This window comes from Chroicocephalus ridibundus, chromosome 2 (genome assembly GCF_963924245.1).
Source record: "Chroicocephalus ridibundus chromosome 2, bChrRid1.1, whole genome shotgun sequence".
Taxonomy (NCBI): Eukaryota; Metazoa; Chordata; class Aves; order Charadriiformes; family Laridae; genus Chroicocephalus; species Chroicocephalus ridibundus.
This window is the reverse complement of record NC_086285.1, coordinates 122,980,621-123,003,799: the sequence shown is the minus strand read 5'-3', so window position 1 is coordinate 123,003,799 and position 23,179 is coordinate 122,980,621. Positions and strand designations below refer to the sequence as shown.

The window sequence follows — 23,179 nt, the reverse complement described above, 5'->3', positions numbered from 1 at the left end:
GCATTTTCCAATCCCATATCTAAAATTAAAGTTGCTGTTACCTAACCATATGTATCCTTTTTGTGCACCGCATGGCAGTTTTTAAGGAAAGCCTGTCATGCATCCACTATATGGTCTCTGATATCATAAAAACGTTTGACAAAATGTCATTTAGGACACCAGTAATCGCTATATTAATTTAGTTTAATAAGGATAGCAAGAAGAAAACACATCAGTAGCAGCATTTCACTACCCCTGGTCCCCATGACCCAAGCAGTAGCAAGTGTGGGGTGAGTCCTGTGTCGGGTTTGTTCTGCTTCCTGTGTAAGCTGGGTCCTGGCAAACATACTGGACGTGCAAGGGGCATGTGAAGTCTGGTACACAAATGTGGGCAGTGGGAATACAAAGTACCCAAGTAATCCCCCACAAATGGGGAGCGTCTGAACATGTCAGGTCACCCAGTAGAAAGCAGCCTAAACCTAGGGCCAAGAAGACTGGTATACTCAGATACTGACAATGCTTTTACCGTACCTGCTAAGCCAAGTCTCTATCATTTCTCCATAACAAATGTCAAGATGGAAAGTCTTCATCAGTATTTTCGATGTGATTCTTTTCTGGCTGCATGAAGAAAGACATGCAACAGTGTATGGCAAGCATTAAATCAGGAGGTTCCTTTGCTTTTGGCCCTTGTGTGTTCTTTGTGTTGTTTGTAGAGCTCTGCTCACTTGTCCTTGCTTTGTTTGTGACCTTGAGAAAGAATTTGTTATACGATGGAACAGTGCAGGGAGTCAATAAGTTGCTACTTTACTGTTAACTTCGGATTTCGTCAAGGTTACTTTTGATTCCCATCGTTCCTGTATACGGAGAGCCTCTCACTTTATCTGAAGAGCCGCGTCCTCCCTGCCTGTTCCTTTGCTTTGCCCTTTGGCAGGCGAGACACCCTAAAATAATCTGACGAACGGAAACACAATTGCTTTTACAAGCACAATACTTCATTATATATTTGTTTTGAAAACAGCTTCCAGAGCCTAGAGTATGTCAGCAAAAGCCAAAGAAAGAGTGTTGATGTTGTTACAAGGTCAGCTCTTCAGAGACGGTAGGCAGCAATGTTGGCACGCTGTCAAATTATCACCATGGCAAAGATGGCAGCTCGCAGGCAGTGATTCAGCTGCTTTGACAATACCAAGGCTCCAGCTAAATGTGAAGATAAGTTACTCATACTCCCTCGCGCGTGCACACATACACACACACACTCGCTCTCTACCTTGGGAGTTTCTTAATGTCTTTTTTTTTTTTAAAATGAAGTCACAGGGTTTAAGAAGAAATAGAAGCCATGTGCTTAAGGCTGACAGACCATGGTGAAAGCTCCTTCTTATAAACATATGTCGTGTGCATATATACACGTACCTATACAGACACACACCTCCTATGGAGACTACTATTATAAATAAGTTTTTCCGTAAGTAGTTGAAACAGTGAAACCCGATTCTCAAAAGACCTCCTTCCTTTGTGTATCATTTCCAGCTTTCTCTCTCGTTAATGTAATGACTCCTGCACCTTCATCTGTGGACAGACAGGCTGCAACAGCCTTCCCAAGCAAGAACCAGCAGGTGCGGGGGCTCGTCAGGGGCTACACACGTGCGGGTGGCTCAGCTCCCATGGCCAACAACGTGTAACTGCTCAGTCCTGCTCCCCTTTTGCTTTCCGGAGCTCATATTTTGGCTTCTCTCCTCTGCTCACTTGACTGCATTTTTATGACAGTAATACGAATTTAATAATTCTGGAAATCTCTTTTACACATACCTTGTCCTCTTCCTCATAGACAATGACATTTGCATCTATAATGTTAACAATGCCATTTACTATACCTCGAATACATATCCCTGTACTCCGTACAACAAGAAACAGAACAACAACAACAATCAGAAAACCCTTATTGATGCATGGAGATGCTTGGAGGCTATGCATAAATTGCAAGTCCTCTTAAAACTACAATGACTGGCAGCCTTGGGGAGCTGCTCTGTAAAAATGTACAGATTTCACTTGAGCTTTTTTATTGGGATGTTTCGTCATGAAGTCACTGCTTTTGTTTAATTTTGAGGGTCTGGGAGGACAATTTAAAATACGCAGGAATGAAAAAACAGCTTGAGATAAACTACCTCCAGTAAACACTGCAGGGTTGTGAGGAGACAATGCCAGCACTATTTGCTCTGAAAAGTCTTTTTCCAGGCTGAAGCGAGCTATAAAATTCTCTTTGCTATACAAGGTGCTTTGTTCTTAGTTTTGATGTAAAAAAAAAAAGCTTTTGTATCTGTGTGTGCCCTGCAACCATGTCCTCACTCCATGTTAGGGCAAGAACAGGGTGTGCATCAGCTGCCTCCTCTCTGTGTCTTGGCCAGTACCCAGTAGCTTGTAGCTTTTGCAGAGGAAAGGAAACCCAGCGCGGGAAGTTCCTGTACACCCTCACCAGGCCCCAGTTGGGACCAGGAGGGGAGGATTCAAACCTCGATTTACCATCAAAGATGTTCTCCTACAGGGAAAATAATTCGGTGTTTCTGTGTGAGAAGGTTTTTCCCCAGGAAAGGTGCAGAGGTGGCTGCTCACCTGTATGGTGGTGCACGTGCAAGGGCCAGGACCAGGACAGCCCTGCAACTCCCAGGGTGAGGGGCAAGCCCACGCCAGCCAAGCCCACAGCGCGCAGCAGAGGCTGTGCTGCTGCCTCCTTGCCCAGAGGCTACCCAAGGAAGGATTTTTCTCTTTGAAGCAGAATCATGACCCAACCGATCAGCCCCCGGGGGAGTGCAGGTCCCCCCTGCTCTCCCCCTGACTGTGGCCCTTAGACTCTGCAGAGGGTACACAGTGCGAAGCAGGAGGATGCAGACACCTGGCTGCTTATAAAACAGCAGCATTAATAGGGCGTTCCTAGCAGTACTAATTCCAGGAAGTCGTCTCATTTTCCTAAGAAGCGCTCTTAAGAGGGGAACATAAAAAAATACCCATCCCTTTGAAACATAAGGATTTCTTTCTGGAAGTACTGGGGTCTTTGAATGCTTCAGAGCTCTCAGGAACTGTCTAATGATGACAAGCATCTCCAAGTGCTTATCCAACTTACAGGACACAGAAAGCTGAAATTTGGCACAAAGTCCTCCTGCACCAAAAGGTTTGTGTGGCTCACTGCAAGTCTCCATCCTTGCAATTGGAGGTCGTGCAGCCATGCACTGGCTGCCTCATTGCTTCTTTATCCTTTGGTGGTTTTGGTGCTCGTGAACAGAACAGCCTGCAGACAAGCACATCGTAGCTGACTGCTGTGCTGGTCTGCCTACCTTCTCCCCTTCCTCCTCGGGATGCCTTTCCAGCCAGACCAGAGTGTGGGTTGCAGGAAGGTCTCGGTTTGCTCAGGCAGAAGCAGCACAGGAGGAGAGGCAGAAAGCCAAGCCCGCTTCCACACTTGGCTGTTTTTCCAAAGGAGAGATTATCACTTTTTTTTTTCCCTTTCAAAAAGATACTTGTCAAGTGAATATTAGTGGAAAATGAAAGACAGAAGCTGTGTTCCTGTGCCTGTGATCAGGTACGATTACGGAGAGGAAAGATAAATGTACTTTCAGTGAGTACAAGGGCCACTGTCAGAGCTGCAGGAAAGGGGGAAGCATTTGCCCGTTAGGGGACTACATAAAAGGCAGGAGAGAAGTAAGCCAGGCAGTGTGTTCAAAATGAGAACGTACATATGGATGCAGGAGTCTAATTTTAATCATCCACGTATGAAATGTTTGGCCCAGCTCCCAATCTCTTCTGAGCGGGAGCAGTTGTTTAGGATTCCCTTTCCTGGCAGGTGTGTAGGCTGTTCCCTCTCCTCCGCAGCAGGGTCCAAATAAACACTCCTGGTTCTTCTCAAGGGGAAAAGAGATACACAAAGGAGAAGCTCGCCGTGCAGCAGAGCGGCGTTGGTTCCCCTCCGGCAGTGAAAACAGACATCAATCAACACTCTCAGCTAGCCGGCGGGTGGATTTCCCTCCCACTGCCATCGCTGCTCTTCAAGCAGGTGGCCAGGTCTGGAGGAAGCCTTATTTCCCGTCACCCACACGCACACCGCTCAGCACAGGGATGCCAGTAATTTTCTTTTATGAGGGCGGGAAGCAATTGCTAACTCCTTAAACTAGGGAAGTGTCTCTGAGAGGCATGACTTCTTCCTTGCTAGCGTTGCCATATGCTATATGCTGCCTTTTACTTCAGCAAACTGTAAATGCACAAAAAAAAAGATGTTCCTTTTTTTTTTAACCTGATACCTATTTATCTCAGCCACGCTGTTCGACACGTGCTGTTTACAAGCAACATTAAGCCTCTGATATTCTTCTTAGAGGTCTTAGGCCTTAAAATAAAAACAGCCCATGCCATAATGAGGGGAAAAGATACTACAAATAACTAGAAATTACATTGCCCAGACACAGAGCTTCTCCTTTTGTTATCATTAGGCATCAGTCTGAAGATAGGTAGAAATGTGTTTGCTAAAAATTGATAATCACTGACTTCCTGTTTTATTTTTAATGCATGCTTTGCAGATTGTCGTACCCATTCGGGAAGACGATGGCTCTCTTTTCATTGGTGCTCACCCTGTTCTGTTACCGCACAGGAAAGAAAAGGAAGGAAAAGAAGGGCAGCCCCACAAGGAGGTCAAAGATGCATCGGAGATGTTTGCTGACCCAGGAGTGCTGGACAAGAGGTGCGAGTATTGACCAGCAACATCTTGCAACCCCATTCATTACCCAACTGCTGGAAAATGAGCTATCATAAATATTTCATTGATTTTCAGGAACCTGAAGAATGAGGCATGGTACTGAAGTTCAGAGACCAAGGAGGAGGAGAGGGGGAAATGCAAGAGAGGTTTTGTCAGCACTAACTATAAATGAGTAGCTTATCTCATCTCTGCTTAAAGATTTAAGGCCCAGTCACAGCATTACTATTAAAATCCTGGATGAAAATATTCCTTTAGAAAAAAATAAGTAAACAAACTGCATATAATTTAACAGGAGCCAAAATCAAAGCAAATGGTAACAAAAGCTATTCTGCAATAAAAATCTGAAAATGCTTATGACTTCCTGAAAGCAAGACGCACCCGACTATATACTGTGGATCACAAATCACTGCCAGCAGCAGAAAGTATGTTAACACTCTACTGATTTTGGAGTTTGGAATCAGTTCTACTTAAAATTTTATAGGGGAAAAACAATTTCAGTAATTCCCCTTTGTAAAAATAAATTTTCACAGGCAGGCAAGTCTTGGGTTAAGTAGCTCCAAGACTGCAGATCCTGCCTCAGTGAGAACATTTTCAGAGATGAGATATAAAGGAACATTAAATAACTCTTGCCTTGCAAGCTAAAAATAAAACACGTGAATTCCCGCTTCCTTTCAAGATGCTAAAACAAGCCTTCAAACAGTTACTTGAGACAGTGCTTCACTGGTTCGTGCTACAACCCATCCTTCCCTCCAATTTATTCTCTGCCTGTCCTTGGCAATTGTCACAGAAAGTTCAAAAGAAGACTGGGTATTGGTCCCCTATGGAAAATATGATCCCTCAACTCAACAAATAGCTCTTGCTACACTTGTTATATTACTGGACACAGAAAGGACACTCAGCTCCCAGTCTCAGGTGCACATTTTGCCAGTGTCCCAGCACCTTACACAGGCGAGGCTTCCCTCCCTCCATGCCATGCCCATCCTGCTTTCCACACACACCCAGGACAGGAGTTGCTATGTGATCCAACATATCCCTCAACCAAAGGGCAGGTCCCCACAATACATTTTGCAATGGCCAGAGCTGGATACTGCCCTGTGCAACCAGCCCTGCCAACTCAATACCGCAATCAGCCTACACCAGGTATCTATTTCCCCACCACCGAAGTCTTATTTGTGTGCAAAATGGAGTTTTAAACCTGCTTCCAGCCTGGTTACATACCTGAGGGTGGATTCTTTGTGCTGAAATACTGCAGAGGAGTCTCCTGATCGCCTGCCATTGATTCAAGGAGCATCTGCCTGCCTGCCTGCCTGCCTGCTTGGAGGGCCTGGGGCAGTGAGGAGAGCTGGAGACAGCTGTGGGTTTGCCCTGGCTTATTGCTCTCAAACAACCAGGATCTGGCCCGAAAGGAAATGAATAAACCAGGCCATGACCAAAGCGTTTTGAAATCTCATCTAGATCTCCTTCCTTGACGGCAGGAGGGGAGGACAGGGTCAAGGCAAGATAAGAGCTGTGGCACATCTCCCCAGGAGTGTGATGGAGGAACACCCATGCCACTGGGCAGCCCTGCCAGCCCCACAGGGACGGATCCAGCTCCCGGGGTCCTCGGAGAGCCAACGTTGGGAGCTGACAGACGGGTCAGTAGATTTATGAGGAGGTGGAGGTGGTGCCGTCTGTGCTCCGAGGAAATAAACCCTGTACCCTCCTGATTCATAGCCAAGGTAGTAAGAAGCCTTCCAGGGCTGAACGTGGGTCAGAGATGATCTTCCTTAATCACCTATTTTGTCTTTTAAAAGTACTCTGTCAAGAGAAAAGGCTGAATTACAAAAAACCTTTATCTGTGTTTTTCAAAGATGTCAGATTACTTTAAGGATTGGTTAATTTAGTCTGAATATACAACTAACCATGTCCATTTCATCCCGAAGACCTCTTAAGCACATATAAGGCTGTACTAGAGCCCCAAAGCCCATGTACTACCCTATAAAAATCCTTTTAAATTGAGGTTAAAAATGAGTATGTAAATTATTTTCATTTCCAATTGGTTAAGAATTAAAGAAAATGTATTTATTACACCTTGATGCTAAGCTTTACTGCATAACAACAACAATAACAAACAAAACAATAAACTTTGGGCTTGCTTGCCATAACTTGAAAGCTACTTGCAAATATTTGGAAAATGAAACCGTTCCAAGAGTCAAAATCGTGACAGGAGGTACAGAATATTCACCTCTTCTGTCTTCTTAGTAATTACTTACTTTGTAGCCAACCTTTGTCTTTTTTCTCGTGCATTAGAATAACTATGAATTTCATCACCTATACACCTTTTTTCCCCTCCTTTTCTTTTCCTGCTAGTTTTTGTGAGTCTCACAGCCTTCACAGTAAACTAGGTCCCTCTCCAAAGTATTTATCTGCTAGCAATGTAGTATGTTCAGGGTGTCTAATTTGGGGCTGAAGGTAAACCAGGAAAGGAATGAAATGATGGGAGAAATAGTCAAAGATTAAGTTGGAACTATCTAAGATCCATTAAGTTTCACGAAAATCCTAAATGCAGTGCATTCCCACAAATAATTTAGTCTTCAAGAGTTAATTAACTGCTTTCTTAAAGAAGAAGATGAAGTTTCACATAAAAAACCCTACAGTCCCACATCTCCAAAACAATTAACTTGGCTAATTCTGCTGTGGACAGCAGCAGAAATAACAATTTCTGTCTCAATCATAACAATGTACATACATTTTTCCAGTCTGAGCTCTTACTCTCTAGGGGTTGGGTGTGTGTCCCCCTCCACATTTGGCCTTTCTAGCAATTAGACAGATTGCTCAATGACCCCAATGCCATTACAAATGAAATGCTGAGGACACCAACAGGGCTTGGTGGTCAATAATTGCATGACATGGGACAACAGTGGAAAGCAACTACAATGGTTAAACACATGATTAATGATGATCAGAGATCACCCACAGGAAATCTGGGAAGGTCTGGCAATTCCCTGGAGGTAATTCAGCTCTCCAGAAAAAAGCAGCTTGTGTAATTCTCCAGTGGCTCTCAGGTTCAATATGCTGGAGCAGAACAGGGGAGACTTAGTGAGTTAGTTGCTAGCTCTGGTCATCAGAGACAAAACTTAGCAAGAGAATCCCTCCTCTTCTTTTAAGGGCATTGGGTGAAACTGAGAAACCAGACTCTTCCCTCTAGACCATCCATTTAAAACAAACAAACACGGGACAGAAATAACATTCCAGAGGGAATGCCTTTTTTTTTTCCTTCTGAACTACATTTTTATAGAGAGTAGAAAGCACTGCTTCATTTCCTAGGACCCGCAGGACCTTTCCTACAGATAATATTACTTGTTAAAACCACTGAAGCAGGCTGTTGTGTAATGTCCAGATCTCCCAGTACCAGCTAATCCATATGGCCAGAAAATGCAGATCTACAGCTTCCTAAGGAGACAACACCACCATGCATGTCTGGAGTGCCACCAAAGAGAGATTTTGATTTTTAATCAACTTTCTTTGCAACTATAAAGAATGGAAAACTGAAGTGGTCCAGTTCTGGTAGTTAACATCTGCGTTCAGGTGGCTGCTCTCACAGGAACGGGAGCCTCAGGAAGACAGCAACTGTGTCACAGAGTCACAGTGGTTGGGGCTGGAAGGGACCTCAGGGCCACCCAGAGCCACTTGCCCAGGACCACAGATATCCTACCCAGGAACTTGCTCAGCTCTTTCTAGCATCATAGTACTACATTTATAAAATCCTTCTCAGGGTAAACTTTAAAAGCAGGGAATTTGTAAATGCCAGGACAAATAGCGACATTAAAAAAAGAGTTAAACTGATCTTCATAGTTTAGTTTTTAAGTAAAACAACCATTTCACAGTGCCACAGTTCTGCTATATGGCTCTGCATGGATGCAACAAAAAGCTGTAACGCGAATTTTCTGTTTTGAAAAAAATCTTGCTATTGACGTTAAATAACAGTTGAACCACAGAGAACCCAGGAAATGGGGCAGTCTATTTAGAGCATTAACCACATTTTGTTTACTGCTTAGGATGAATTCATCATGCAAACGGTCCAAAGTGAGATCCTGGCAGGCTCCAAACGTGCTCAGAGAGGCTGAGGCCAGAGACATTCTACATCCATATTAGGCTGTGGATCAAGTGCTGAGCTGGATTCATCAGTTATGCTTTTCCTGAGACTTCAATTTACATGCAGAATCGCCACTATCTTAAAATGCATTTGATCGCACTATGGGAGTACTAGCTGTAGATGCATGAAACTACAAACACTGAACTGGAAACCAAAGCTCCCGTATTAAAAGACTCAAGAAGGATGAGTGGAAGGACTCTTGTCCCTAAGGAAAATGAAAATATTTGCAAATTAAAGTAGAAAGTTTAGACCAAACCATGAATCTAATATACATCTGTCAAATCAAATTTTTGATTTATACTAAGGAAATTACAGAACTAGCCTGCTTACTCAGCACAGAATTTATTTCTAGGAAAAGAAATAAATCTACCTCCCTAAAAATGTCACTATGTTTATTGTTACTATTAAACTGCAGAGTGCTCAGCAGTTTCAGCTGGCCTACACAGAAGTGGGTTTTTATCCTCACGCCTTTTGATATTGTGGATAATGTCAGGGAATCAGGTAGAAACAGAACGATGAGCAGTTCTACTACATTTAACTTTCCCGTCACGCCCATTATTATGGTATTTTAATATAGCTACTTCAACAAGTTGGGCAGCCAGCAAACCGATCTTCACATAATAGTTAGAAATGGATACAAACTTTATGCACTTAATTTTAAGAGTTTGTATGGAATGAATTTTCTGCTTAGTATTGGGCATATGAACAAATGCTTCCTTTATAGCCATGACTCAGGAAAATTTTCCTCTGAAAAGGAATCAGAGCTGCGCAGTACCAGTCCTTTATTTCACCTCCTGACTGAGATTCCTCTCGCACCTACATACAAGCACATCCCTGGAAGCTCAGTATCATTCTGAAACCCAATTTTCCCATCCAGCTTGTTTAGCTACTTTCACGCATGCACCAGCAACATCTAGCATCACTGGGACGGCAAGGCTACATGTTGCTACTTAAACCACAGTAACACCACCATGTTACGTGCACTGAGGTACCAGTAAAAACTACCAGTACAAATATTTCTTTTTAAACAGAAGAAAACAGAATGCCGGATACTGAGGAATTCTAAAAAAAATAATGCCAGAACTTAGGGCATCAGTGATTTACTGCAGCACACTGCCTATAGTGCTGGGCCCAGGAGAAAAACTTTTTTGTATCCAATGGCAAGATTTCTCCACAAATATTTTCATTGGTTTTGAAAGCAAATGTGTAATGTCTCTTGAAAAACCCTGCTGATAGCAAGATCCTGCCCAGTAAAAGACAAGCAGTCAAGCTGGGCTCTGGCGTTTCCCAGGGCAGATTTGTTCCAACTTAACTCGGGAGCTGTTAGGGAGGCAGCTTGCCCAGAGTTATTGAATAATCTATTACAGCGTGCAATGGGGTTCAAAACCGATGTCGTGCAATATGATGGTGAGTGACGGCAACAAACCCCTGCTTCTTCTTTATTTGGTCCCACCTCCCTGATAAGACTATGTCTATATTAGTAAGTGAAACTGGGCAAGGGAACGCTTCTGGGAGCTGGAGCTGTTGCCTACACCCCTACAGCATTCCAGCAGTCCCTGGCATGGTTTTGGCCCAAAACAGCCTCCTTCCTCCAAAGGGCTCCTGGGAACAGCTTGGGAATTTGCCGGGACCAGAGACATGTCCATCAAGCTGTTTGCCTGTGGCTGCCCTGCTTCGGAGCCCAAGTTCAGTGGCATGGACACACGCTGGGCTGTGATAGTTTGTCTCGGTGCCAGGGGCATCTCTGCGGCATGTTTACTGGAATAGACGCAGCCTCAGTGTCTCAGTCAGTGAGTTATTTAGTAAGTTGAGGTCTCCACCTCGTCAGCTAGATATATGAATTAGGATGCCAGAGCTCTTTCCAAAATTATGTAAAACTGACAGATTGCTTAGAAAAGCTTATGTTTCAAAATCAGCCTTTTCCTTTTAAAATAATAATAATAATAATGATAGCAATAATAATTAATTCCAAACTAGATGATTTATCTGTAAGAATTGCCACTTTCCCTGCAGTCTTGAATACATGCCCTCCACAGCCATAAGCGAGAATCCGGACAGAGGTTGCTCAGACCTAAAACTACTTTGATAAAGATCGCATCCCTTGAACTCACTGTTTCTGTGCTACTTTTTTTTAAACGAAATGCACACACTAAGGTGCTCCCAGCAGCCAGAATCTGTCTCTATTAGGGCAAACTCTGGCCTTCTTGTCTAGCAATGACCATATGCTAGGAGCAAAAAATAAAGATAAGAGCCATCCCTGTCCAAGAAATTGCCATGCTCTCAGATATGTACAAACAAAACTCTTTGGCAAGCCTAGACAATGCGTCAACAGAACTCATGAAAAGCTGCTGTGCCTCATAAAAGGTGCTTCAGTTTGAATAGTTTCTCTAAGAATCAGTATTTTACACTCAAGTATCCTTAATTCCAGATAGAGGTTATTAAATGAATAGAGGTAGTATTAAGGTAGGAAAATCCTAGGAGAGTATGAAAACAAAGATGCTCTCAAAAATACTAGCTTCAAAAATACTAGCTTCTGCTCCTGAGTGTAGGACTGACAGAACCACATCCTTCTAGCTAGAAAAGAAAATCCTCAAACACCACAGTATTTTTCAAAGAAGTCATTTTGGTATACGTTGTGCTGCCTATTATTAACCGATGACATTAGTAATGGTGCTTTTTGTGAATGAGCCGTATCTATTTCTTTGTGCAGTGCCTACAATGATTTTTCTGTTCTGCTGCTGCGTAAGGTGCAAATTGCTGGGACAAGAAGCACATCTCACAATATCGCGTATCCTGTGAATGACGTATTTTTATCTGAGAGACGGAGTTTTAATTCCTTTAGCATGCAGCCAGAGGCTAAGTTTCTTCTCCAAAGCTATGCTTAATGTCAGTAGAGTGAGCCCACTTGAGATGACATCCTAAATCCACTGCCCAGCTGATCATCTGAACAATCTTGTTGTTTACAGGCTGCTTGATTCATATGATTAGAGAGGAACTGTCACAGATTTTACTTGCGATTATGCAGCCACGGTTTCAAATGGTTTTGGAATCTAGGAGGATTTTTTTTTCTTCTTTCTTTTAAGCCTTTATTTCTAACCCCATTTGTACACAGCAACCTGAATTTTGTTTGCAAATAAACTGCTGCAGGAGGGCTCTGGTCAGAGCACCTAGTACATGGCAGGACAACAAGAGGAAAATCGCGCTTGTGTTCTGCCCTCCCATTCCCCTCCCATTCTCCTCTCCATCCTCCAGCAAACACAGCACCTTCCTCGCCTGTCTGTTACTTCTCATCACAGACACGCAGGGATTCTTATCTGTGCTGCTCTTTTTGTAAAGAAGTCGCCTATATGCTGTATTATATTTCAGACATCGAAGTGATCATTGCTAGTCTAGGCTTATGCCAACAGCTACGTCAGGTTTGGGGTAAGTGCTGGCAACCTCAGCACCATACAAGCAGAGAAGATGACTTTGGCACCCAGCCTGGCCTGCACAGCAGTTATTTCTGTGCACACAAAACCACTTGCAACAGCAATATAAGCTCTTAGTTGCTTGTATCTGCACATCAGCTCATTCAGTTCAGCATCTTTCCTTTTTGTAACATGAAATTCACAATTTTCCTGTATTACCTAAAACCTGGGAAATATGTTTGTCCATGGAACTTACCGGTTACTCTCCTGTCTTAAATAAAGTATTTTTGTCAGAGCAGCTGGTAATCCACTTATTCAGGTAGGGAAGCTGAGAATGTATTTAAATAATGAGTGAGTTCTGTATAGCTTTCTGAACCCCTTAATATATCGCTATACTAAGGCCTGTGGCTTAACACACCAATTACAGTACATGAAATGCACTGTTTTCCTGAAGAAGTCAGGAAGGCAACCTTTGTCTGCAGTAAATTGCTGGGATGTGCAATTTCTTCTGATTTGTTTCCACAAGTGGATTTCCCCATAGCGAGAAAATCTGCCTTGTGTTAATAAAAGACTGTGCCTTTAATAAATCACTTAACTATGGATTGTTTTGCTTTTTTTTAGTTGTCCAGATGATGAATTATTTTGTAATTTTGGAGACTGCAGACGTAGAGTCACTGAGATGTATTCATACCCTGTCCGTGTTCTTTATGCCTGGGTCAGAATATTTCTCACTGAGCAGTCAAGAAACATGAGGTCCAGTGAGGTGAAAGGCAGGACAAGAAAGCACAGAAAATCTTGTGAAAGAGATCAGAAAATATCCCAAAGCCTTCTTATTACAGATAACTGGGGAGGAGGACTTGTTGATTTGTGTATCTTTTTAAGATGCCACCACTTGCAGAATTTTGTTCGTGTTTTCAACAGGTACAAGTTGGCTTTGTAAAAAACACTATTTCATGCAAACTTTGCCTATTATTTATCCTTAAACCATGACTACCTGAGAGAAAACTGGAGCAGGAGCAGTGAGTCTGAAAACAAGAAAGGACTATATAAATAAGATCTTTTGAGGGGAAAGTGATCTCACAGTGTTATAAATCGCAAAGTTATTTTCCATGATAAAGAATTTATTTAGGCAGACGCAAGAGGATTGGGAGATCAACAGAGAAATATATCCAAAAGTATTATGTAGCTCTGTAAAAAATATTAACTCTTTGCTCCCCTCATCAAGCAACTTTCACATTGTTCTCAAGCAAACCTATTCATGTGGATAAAACACAGTAAGCATGGGGTATTTAATAAGCGGGAAATAACATTCACCAGACCACAATGAACAAAACAGAAATTCAATCAAAAGGCTCTTCCTGAAGAAAAGGGAGATTGCTAAAAGAGAACAGCAACAACAAAAAACTGCAGAGCTGAAGAGGGGTGTAATCCTAATGTCAGACACACTGATGACAGCAGGATTATTTTCTACTCACTACTGGCCAATGCTCCATAACCAAGGTTTCAAACTGTTCATGTATTTATTTTCCTTCTGTTTGTTTTTTCCCTTCTGAGATCTGCTTAGCTAAAGGTTGGACATATGGTAGAAACTTGGAAGTTTTGAAAAGCACTTCTTCATAAATCAAAATGGAAATGAACTTTGAACGTAAGCCACGTTACCTTGAGATGCTGCTGCCCAGGGTGGTCCCTGCTCCCCTTCCCCACCTGTCCTGACAGAGAGCTGCCGTAAGCGTATGTGCTACGCATACCTCACGTGGGTAATACGTGGAAGCCCCAAAGTACTTTGGGATCCTTGATCAAGGTTGTTTGGAATGCTAAGAAGTACTGCAAAGCACTAGAGGTTCTATCACCTTTATTCATCAAAACAAGGAGCAATGCCACGTTATATACAGAATTATTCCAGAGGAGTTAGTTAACAAAAATGTTACGTGATTGTTTGCTTTAGCAGCCCCAGCATTTAAGAGACAGGAGATACCTAAGTTCCGGCTGCCTGTGAAACTGCAGCGCTGCCCTCGATGTGTGTAAGAAAGACTTACGGTACAGCCTTTGACTCCTCGGTACACATTTCTTTTCACAACCACTTCCTCACTCGGCGCATCATTCTGCTGTAAACCAGAGACTGGAGCTCCGTGTGTCCTCAAGCTGTGTAAAGACAAATACAGCAGAAAGCTTCCCAGGTGCTCCAGGACTAAGGAACAACTCAGGTGCCAGGAGCAGGCACGGAGACTCTACAGCACGTGCAGAGGGGCTGGATCTGTCAAAGATCTTCACCCACTGCCAGTTCTCAGCACAGGTAAGCTGCTCTGGATTTGTTTTCCCCAGAGGGCTACTCTATAGGCCAAACGTGGGCAGATTTGCACAGGGACAAATAAAAGAAGTGCTCCTCGTGCAAAAGCTGTGTGCTCTACTGAAGTCTACATCCTTGCTCCAAACTTCCAAACTACAAGAACACCAAAGAAAATATTGGAGGTTTTCTTTTAAGGTGAAGAAAAAACCTTATTTTTATGCTAGCCTTGTTGTCAGTCTTACTGAATCACTCAAGCTGAAATACTCCAAAAATACGCCGGCTGAGGAAAACAGCTGGCCTGAAAAATATCAGCTCAAATGTTAGAAGTTTCACAAAACCCCTGAAAACCAGGGTACTATAATGGGACCTGCTGAGCAGCTTTCCTAATTGGCGGTGCTACCTATTACATAGTCAGGACTTTATGTGTTTTGTTTATCACAGACTACATTATCAAGTACCCACAGTGAGCTAATAATAAGCAGAAAAATAGAGAGGAGGGAAGCAAAAAGGAGGCAGAGGTGCCAACTGAACTTCGATGAGCTCAGAAAAACTGATCAGTTTGGCAGTGACAGACACTGAAGGACAGTTTCTTGCGTCTGCCATGCCCTTACAAAGTTATATCAGACACATGCACACACACGTCACTCCAATACAGAAGGCTTTCACAACACGAATAGTCTGTCCCTCTCCCAAGGTCATGTGCCTGAAGCCCACAGCCAGTCAGACTGCCGCTTAAATGCAAGTGGAGCCATACAGGCTGTCGAGATAAAATTATCACAGTCATATTTCAGCAGATGAAAAAGAAACCCCAGATACGTGCTCGGATTAGATGCAAGAAAGAGGATACCTGGACAAGCAACAGGCAATTCTATTTGTGTGTCGAAAAGAAAACTGGAGCAAGTTTCACACAAACCGACCTTCAGAGAAAGAGGAGCAAAACAATTCCTTCTTCCGAGGCAGCAAACGAGCATTTCCAGAGCCACGCAACAACGGCATGGTCGGTACTGTACCTCAGATCTATCTGTGGGACTATGAGGAGCTCTCAGCACTGAAGTCACCTCTCCTGATTCAATGGATGAATTTGAAATGTTTCTGCAATGACACATGTAGGGCCCAAAAGGTTGCAGTTCTCAGAACAACTCCAAGGAAGTGAAAATTGGTGGAGGTTTAACAGCTTGACTTTTTATTTTCTGCTAACTCCAAAATTAAAAACGACAAACAAGTAGCTTGCAACATGTTCTTAGATGCTTCAATGCAGTTGTGTTGTGTGTGAGCTATAAAGAAAAGGCAAAGTTTTAGAATTTTTAAGTGTCCATTGTGTAATAAATAGTGGGTATTACAGAAATTTTAGCATCTTCAGGCAGGGAAAGACTCATTTAGAACTGCAATAATGTATTTAATTTCCTGGGGTCATAAAGTTAAGCTATAAAGTTCTTGCATCAGACCAAGAGAACTCCTGGCACACCAGAAACTATTGACTTCATGATGAATTACAGTCAGATAGAGCTGTCATTTGGAAGATTATAATACCAATGTCCTACTCCATAATCATACTTGTACAGGATGTTGCTTTTAAATTTGTAAGTGGGTTTTTGCACCTCTTACCTTTAGTAATGTGTGATCCTATCTTTGGACTGCCTGTTACACTAATATGAAGTGGCACTTCTTTACCAAGGGTTCAAATTTAAGTTGACCTCCCATTCTGCCCTGGACAGGTGAATGAATCGGACTGTCAACTTTGTAATAACTAGTTGAATTTTACTTTTAATAAGATTTCCAGTGGAGATTATTTTCCAAGTAGTTCTACCCATCAGTTTCCTATAGGGTCAGAAGAACTATTGTTCTGGACCATGAATTGCGTATGACAGCATAAAACAAGGATAAATTACAAGTACAACATTTGATAAATAGGAAACAAAAGATAAGGAGTTCACCTTTATTAAACAGTTGAATTGCGAGTACTAAGGTCTAGTGTTAGAAGCAAAACAGGAGAAACCTGGCAGAGAGAGCTACGCTTCAATAATGTGCTTGCCACATACATTTTCCATGGACTTCATCCAGAGCTACAGCAGCTCAGCACCTCTGAAAATAAGACACAAATGGTAATATTGCACTTAAAGCTACGGAAAGTATATGCGTGCAATGCACTGTCCACCACCACCAGTATTTCTAGAGCATGAAACAGGGTTATTTTATGAATGAAAAATTGATGAATTTATGAATGAATGGATGTCCTTTCCCAAAAAGCCATTAAGGCAAAGGGCAGTAGGGTGTCAGAAAGTTGGGTCTTTTCCTTACCTCAGAGAGTCTGATCTCCTTTGGGGTTTGACCCCATGAGGAAAGCTAACCTTCACTTTGGTCTCTGTCAAAGACCATCTCCCCACCCTGCCCCACAGCCACACGCATCCAGTTTGCATCAAGATTGCTGCTGTCCAGGTGAAAACAGAGGGAATGCCGGCCCTCTCATCATTTCTCAAACAGAGAGGCTGTGAAGGGCACATACATGCAGCACCTTGGTCTCAGAGGGGTCACGGAAAACAGAGAAACAGAAGAATCACTAGAGATCGAGCTGGAAGCAGAACGCATGATCCACTTGGGGTTTTCACCACAACGGGGCTCAGGATGGCATCAGAGCCAAAAAAAGATTTGTTTTACACTGTAAAGCTCTCATGGTACCACCATGCTGGCGTGATAGTTTTAGCAAAGTTACACTAGACAAACTCAGATTTAAATATGCTTGTCATTTTAAATACTGCTACCAGAATCACAACTGCTGTATTTTCCAGTATGAAGAGTGGAAGCGACACAGGTGGGAACCAACTAGTCATTACACACTTTTCTTCCTAGGAGAACTGCAATCTCTTTTGCCCAAACTAGCACTTAAAAAAGAAGATTATTTACAAGCGTTAAATCTGTTCTCTCCTGCTGCTTTTGCCACTTTCTGCAATACTTGGAAAATCCTGCTCTTTATTTAAAAAATAAGTTATGAGGCGTGGCTATTAATTCCCCAAACCACCTCTCTTTTCCAATTTGTTGCCTACATCAACACAGGAATTTAAAGAGATCCAGACTGTACCTCCACTCTATACACGTGGTGTAAAGCTGCTTCAAAACAACTGCAGTTCTGCAGCAGGTCCTTTCCCTTGCCCAATTTTCACCCCAAAGCAAGGGAGCTGAGGGAGAGATGCCCAGGGAAGCAGAATGGTCCTCTGCATCACTGCCCAGTGGTGAGTGCCTCTTAATAATTGTAATCCTGCTCCAAAAGCAGGAGCCAGACCAGACCCTGCTAGTCTCAAATTCCAAGAAATGCTTCAAAGGTCTCCTGCCCTGTTACCTCCACCATGAATGAGCACCACTCAACGAAATTCTCCACTGGCCACCACAGACAGACCCCAACTTCTCCTTCCTTCCCGAGCCACCCAGGTACAAGGCAGCTGTAAACTGGTTCCAGCTTCTGCAGTTGCTTATATCCTGTATATCATCACTGGGCACAGCGTGGTCCTAACTGAGTTCTGCAGCTTGTGACTGGCCTTGAAGCACATCCCACCAGCCTGTGGAAGGGCCAAAGGTGAGCTCGCGTTGCCATCTGCAGACACGTGTCCAAATGGGTAGTGAGAACACTACACCTTCATGCAGGCAATTCGAAACAAGATTGCTTGAAGCTCTCTCCCTTCCTGTCTTTCCTTTCCTTTCTTTTTCTGTTACCAGGGACATTTAAAATACATAAGTCTGAAGCCAACCCAGCGATAAAGCCTTGTGAAGAAACAATAGCTAAGCTAGATTTATGAGTTTTGTTCATTTGAGAAATCTGCTTACAATGACCACAGATCCTGACTGTGAAAGTGTTTAAGCAGCCAAACCCCTTGCCCATGAGGAGTTCTGCTGAAATGGAGAAGCACCAAGCACACTGTGGACTTCCCTTAAAGACAAAAGCTTGTAGAAATGGCGCAAAAATATACGTTCCCATATATGTACAGATACATATATGTACATATGTGTATATACACATGTATACATATATACTTACACTGTAGAGGTACCTTAACCTGGAGTCACCCAAACTAGTATATTTGAGCTTTTCCTTTTCGAATCTGTGACAAGAGCGTGATGATGGAAACTTAAGAAAGTTTCAAAAGCCCACAAACATCTTCAGTTAAAAGGCTTTTCACATCATCTTTGTACTCAATGTACAGTATTAAAAAAAATCATTTTAATAGCTGACTCCTTATAAATGATTAATGTATTGTATTGCACATAAGTGCTCTCCTGTTTCTAGGAACATCTAGTTGGGTAATATTCTCATTTGTGATTCATATGCATGTTCTTTTATAATTACAGTGAAATAACAGTTTCTGGAGAAGTGGTTTTTAAAAGTATGTCGGGTACTACAGGAGAAGATCAAAGTATAATAAAACTTACATGGAAGCAAAAATTGTGCATGAATAACAGCACCAGCTTTAACAATGGACTGAATAAACACATGTAATTCCAAACAGGATGGACTGAATTTTTCATCTGAGCAATTAATCGCGGAAGGCTACATTCAAATGAACAGGCTAAGCAGATAAGCTTGCACGTATCACCATAACCATTTGCTTCAAAAATATATGCATATACGTGCCTAGGTTCCCATCGGCAGGGAAACTCTCACTACAAGATGTTAACACAGATCTTTACACATAGTGTTTGGGACCCTATGTAAATGCACATGTAAAAGCAGCCTCAGCAAATAGTAATGACTAAACCAGGCAGTCTTTATTTCAGTGAGCAGAGAGGCAGCCAGAGCAGCTGGAATGACCTCAAATCATATCCCGGCATTTTCAAGAAGCACAAAACAACTGCAAAATGTGCCACATATGGCACATCAGGATCAAGTCACCTGTTGTTTTGCTTTAGTGATGGAAGACATTGAAGCAGCGGTTGGGAATGATATTTTGCTTGGTTGTTTGGAATAAAAGGAAATACTTTCTGTAAACATGCAGTAAGCAGAGCACTGAACAATTCTACCAGCAGCTCACACGCAAGTTCAAGCAAAATTCCTCATAGCGCCAGCAGCACTTCTACTACTGCCCATGCAGCCCTGGTGGGGACTCTGAATCTCATTTGTCAGTGCTAAAAACTACAAAATAAATGGGTTTCCAGCTTAGCCATCTGCATTCGGAACTGAATTGTTCAGCTGCGGGGCTTTGGCATTTATCTTAGTAAAAGTAAATTGCAAGTGCAGCGATCAGCCAGTGAGCAGTAGTCTTTGTGGAATTACTCGGTCACCCAGACTGATCACAGAACACACAGGTTAGCTTATTGCTTCCCAAATACCAAATAAAAACAAAAACCGGAGAGGACAGCCTAAGTCTGACTTAAACAACTGAGGCACTGAGCACAGAATAAAACATATCAGAATTAAAGGGTTTTCTTCCAGAAAATTATACAGCTAGAATAAAACTTACAGATTTGTTCAGCATAAAAGAAATGCAGTAAATAATATATTTTACCTACACGAAGTTTATTTTTGAGTAATTGTATTGAAATGCAATGCTTTGAAGGCAATATCCAAATATCACAATGGTCCTTTAATCCAGAGCTATACGGATCTTATTTTGCCAAAATGAGCTAGAGAATAGAGAAATCTTTGCAGTTTAAATTGCTCTGAGATTTCTGTATAGCCTCTTTGCAGAAATACTAACCTGCAATGTATTGTGAGAAAAGAAAAGTAGAAACTAAGGAGATTCAGCCTGAATGCCTGCCTTTATTCCCAGGTGAACAGAAAGCGCCATGACTTGTGTCCAAATATTTCAAAAGCATCAGTGCAGGGGAGTGACAGGTATTAAAGACACCCCCTACCTTCCCCAATTACATGAACTATCAGATTGAAGAAAGAAAACTTTTTTTTTCCACTTTGTTATGCTATTTATTTTCATTCCCCTCAACAGAAATCTAGTCTTCTGTGGGATGTAATGGCACCTAGAAACCTGAAGTGTGAAGGTCATGAACCGAATTAACTCAAACGCTAAAAAATAATTTAAAAAATCTAGTACCAATTTAAAAGGTTTAAAAGGACATAATTGTTATGACGTCTGTGCGATCGTTTGTGTATATGAAGGTCTTCAAGGGGATGGAAAATGTGAAAGATTTTCTCTGATGCTGATTGTAGTAAAGTTGGACGAGCCTTGTAATCCTTGGATGTCCTGCAAGGCTCTACCTGTGGGACCAACTCCAATGCTAGAAAATGCTGTTCTGTCACTGGGAGGGATACACAGGGGAGGCTCTACAGCTACAAGTCAGCTGTGGATGCCAGGAGCCCTGCCAAGTCCCTGTGCGTATGCCAAGCTACCACCCGATGGCGTGGCAGAGGCAGAACCAGGTGGGACCATTGCTACACCCTGCCCTCAGGCTGTGCTGGGGGAAAATCCAGAAATACCAGCAAAAAGAGAAGAACAGTGCATTCAACAGGCTCCCTGCTCTGGACAGAGGAGGGACCAGGACTGTTGGCAGCACTGCGAAAAGTAACTGCCGTGCTGCTTGCACCCAGGCTGGGAGACGGGGGGCCTGTTCTCACCACTGCTGTGGGATCGCATGTAAAGGGCGGTGTGTTCCTGTATTTCTGTCTGCCCTCTCGGATGCCCGCTCTCACCCATCCCGAGTACAGTCAGCAGGGTCACTCTCTCACCATGTCTGCACGCTATGTGACTCCAGTGTTGCCCAGGCTTTCATGCTCTGCTGTTATACAGTAAAAACAGTGAAGGTTTTCTGCTGAGACAACAGTCAGTACAAAGCACTAACAGAAAACCCCCAAGCAAAAGCCACCCCCAACAACAAAAGAGAATTCAGAGCGCATAAAACAAGTGTACATTGTTAACAGCATTGGGTGAATAACTTAATAGCCCCTTTCTACCTCTACCCGCTGTGCAGTAATACCAAAAGGTTTTAAGAAGCACTCCGAACGCCTGAGCCTGACCCTAAGAGACTAAAAATCTCAACAGAAATTGCACATGGAATTCCTTTTCTTTCATAAGCTTCAGAAACACATTCTTTGAAATCCCCAGTGCTCTTCTGTCAAACAATGTGGAGGTGAATAAATGTAGCAAAGAGCAAAGGTAGTATGGGGCAGATTCTTCCCTGCCTTTCATTGCACTGTACAGCCACTCGCATCAGTACCACGAGTTCAAAGCTTGAACAGAAACTCTGTCACTGTCTGGCAAAGACTTTGCACTCTGTATCAAAAAGCAGCCATTCACATTTTCAACACTATTTTTTTCTCTCCAAGAAGAAAGTTTTCAAACATAAATCGTATTTCTCAAAGCCGCTGCCAGTACCCAAGTGCTCCCCACGAAGACAGTTAACCGCACCCTACCCGTAGAAATGATGCTCCTCCGATCGCTTGCTCTGTTCCCTGCTTCTTCTGCCTCAGAGTGCTCAGATCAGATCCTGCCCCAGAGAAAAAGCAGAGTCAAAGGCTTGGGATACTCAAAAGCCGAGTCCTGGAGTCAGGCTGCAGGAGGATCAAGGAGTACTGGGCTGAAGCAGCACGGAAGGGAGATATATCAAAGTGCACTATGGTTCAACCATCATGCACAGGTAATTGAGAGCATCTTAATTTGAAACTGCTGGACACCACCTGGTGATAAAATAAGGAGACACCAAGTGAGTTAAAGCAAGCCTGTGCATTCTGGGATATTTTACTCACACTACATAATGAAACCCATCGCCACCTCCTTTCATACTGTCATGTCTTTCCCAGTTTAGCAGTTTAATACAATTTGTGTTAGCTTTGTCTCTCCTTCACTTAAATTACAAGCTGATTTCATCTTTCCAATAGATTGCATCGCACACGCACGTGCACATAACCTTCCAATTCAAGACACTTCTAATATGAAGTTAAGCACAAAAGAGAGCAGCTGAGACTGTCACGTTGGGATGAACATGTTAAACAGGCAGAATTAAAAGGGTTAAAGAAGACAGGACTCTGGCTCTCTCCCTACTTCACAACTCTTACATGCATATTTATGAGGACAGTGGCAAAATTAGGCCTAGCTGACCTTTAAAAGAATGAATAATTTCCTAACATGGTGAGACGTTTTAAATGTATGTAACAGCTTTAAACACCTGAAGTGCTCTGCTTCTAATTATTTTTGCTACATATGAAATATTTGGTCAAAATGTATACGATATCTTTAATTTGTTAATTACCAGCTGGCTCCTACCGTGCATTATTAAGCTACTATGGCAGTGACTAATGCTTCTGACAATATTAAATTACCAACAACACCTTGTGGAGGAATGTGACCTGAGCGGCCTAGAAAGGACTAGCTGCAGGTGTTTATTTTCATATGAAGACGGTTTATTAACCCAGGGATAAAGTAACAAAGGTGAAACACCACATGCACAGGTTCTGAGGAGGGGGCTACACCCCAAGCCCCTCCATGTGGTGTCTATCCCATGGGCACCACCATGTCCCACGGCTCGAGTAACCCAGACATCTTCATCCCATACCATTTCAGAGGCTCTACATCTTCCCTTTCATTTCAGTAGTTCTCTGATGTGAAGCAGGTGAGGGAACTCCTGCTGAAGCGAAAGCAGGCTGCAGCCATTCCCTTCAGCCTGTGAAGGGACGCCAGTCAGGGGGTCTGGGGGATGGCAGG

The 23,179-nt window shown here is 42.8% G+C and overlaps 1 protein-coding gene across 6 annotated transcripts in view; it reads right to left on the bottom strand.

The window, feature by feature from the left end:
- Positions 1 to 23,179, bottom strand: part of DTNA (dystrobrevin alpha) — a 227,432-nt gene that overhangs the window by 150,150 nt on the left and 54,103 nt on the right. For 2 of the 6 annotated variants that reach the window (XM_063326811.1, XM_063326812.1), the window contains exon 2: positions 21,892 to 21,965. The exons of 3 other annotated variants lie outside the window; for them this stretch is intronic. The gene's annotated coding sequence lies outside the window, so the exon portion shown is untranslated. Of the gene's footprint in view, positions 1 to 14,289; positions 14,313 to 21,891; positions 21,966 to 23,179 lie in introns of those variants that run through there. One more of the 6 variants, XM_063326805.1, reaches the window with a different exon arrangement.